Source organism: Fukomys damarensis, unplaced genomic scaffold (assembly GCF_012274545.1).
Source record: "Fukomys damarensis isolate Sample0158 unplaced genomic scaffold, DMR_v1.0_HiC HiC_scaffold_37, whole genome shotgun sequence".
Taxonomy (NCBI): Eukaryota; Metazoa; Chordata; class Mammalia; order Rodentia; family Bathyergidae; genus Fukomys; species Fukomys damarensis.
Window position 1 is genome coordinate 30,574,503 of NW_022900949.1, and position 1,972 is coordinate 30,576,474.

Consider the following 1,972-nt stretch of genomic DNA (forward strand, 5'->3'; position numbering starts at 1 on the left):
GGTATGCTACTTTGTTAAGCGATTGCAGATTTTTGGTGACACTAAAAGAAAACATTTTTTTTTTTAGTGTTACTCCCTTTACCCATGCTGATTGCATGGCCCACAGTTTATTCACAGCAAGTTCTAGGTCTTCAGTGTGGGAGCTGATGCTGCCATAACTTTAGCAAGGCAGTGAGAAATAGGACAGTTCAAATTCAGCAGATAAAAGATTTTGAATGCCACATCTCCTTCTAAAAAGTTAGGTTTTCTCTTTTAATAATCAGAACAAATATTATTTCCATTAAGTAAACAGTATCAAATTAGTTAATACAAGGTCAGTAATTTTATTTCCTCCAACCTTAGAAACATGCTCTTCAAGCATCGGGTCACTGCCGCACTTGCTTGTGGACAAAAGGCTGTACAGCCACGTGTTGCTCCCATGGAGACTTTCTACTCTGAGGGGCAGTAGCTTGCACGCTTCCATGCTAGAGGTTCTCTTCATGGTTTGACCTTGCAACCAGTGGTGTGCTTTTGGGAGGTGCCCCTGTGTTTGCTTGATGACATAAAAGACATGCAGAAGAATTGTTTCATGAGGCAGTCTCAAATCTGGATGTTCTGATTTCTGCTTCTGCATTTTTTTCCAGAAAAAAAAAATCAGACTTGCAAGTAACTGTTACTAATAACAGTTAACATAGTTTGAAAACTACTGTGTGTCAAACACCATTGTGACCTTTGTGTTCTGTCACAGTCCTTATATAACGGATGAGGTTGGCACCATTATCTCTGAGGCTGGGTCAACTAGTCTGTGCCAGTAGCATTTAGAGTCCTGAGTCACCTTAGCAGTGGGACGGAAAGGTGCCTTGCATGGTCCATTTGGTGGAGAACGATGGTGCCAGCTCTCTACCCAGCATCTAGCGTTCATTTCTTCGGTGAGGCCAGACTATTATCAAAGTGCTCGGCACTGTTTGGAGGAGGCCACAGTACCTGTGAATGAAAAGTAGGCCATCAGATGAACTGAGGGCAGGACAGGCTGTATGCACTGCATTATTGGAAAGGTCACTTTGTGAGAAAAGGCTGTGGAAGGTTTCTTAGAATTGCTGGGAATCTCGTAGGTTGAGTAGGGGCAGTACATTAGTCATTTCTTGGCATTATAATGAAATGCTTGTGCTGAGCTACTCATTAAGAAAAGAGATTTGTTTAGCTCACAGTTGTGGAGGCTGCAAGTCCAAAGAGCACTGCACAGGTTCTGGCAAGCGTTCCCTTAAGTCATTTCATCTTTTAGTGGTTGGCAGTGCTAAGAGCATATGCAGGAGCAAGCAACAGCATTGCAAACAGGAAGCCAGAGAGAGCTGGAGAAGAATGCACTCAGAGTCCCAGAGCAAATACTCCTTCTGAATTTATGCACCCAGGGTCCACCCACCACCTCCTGGTGCCGTCACCCTGGGAGCCAGGGCTTTAACCACAGAGCCTTGAAGGACCTTCCCACAGAGTCCATACTGCAGCATGCAGGCGAGCTCTGCATGAACAAAGGTGAAAACACTACGGGGTATCACAGGGTCTTGAGTGTAGATGGAGCAAGAGGATGATGGCCACAGGTTGGGAAGTCTGGTAGGAATGAGACTGAAGAACCCTGAATTCTAGACAGAGGTGTTGGACTTTATTCTGTAGGTTCTGGAGGGAAGTTTAGAAGGAATTGCTTGTTTGCAATTCCCTTTTCTAGAAAGGGTGCCCCGAATATTACTTTTTATCCATGACCATGGGTCTAAAATTGTCAGTGCTTATTTGTGAACTCTATTAAAAAAAGGGAAGGAATGCCAGGTACCGTGGCATAAAGCCTGTAATCCCTGTGCTCTGGAGGCTGAAGCAGGAGAATGACAAGTTGGAGCTCAACCTGGGAACTGAGTGACTTAGTAAGACTGTTGAAAAATTTTATAAAGCTGGCGATGTAGCTCAGTGCAGAGGCCCTGTGTTTAATCCTCAGTACCCCTACACA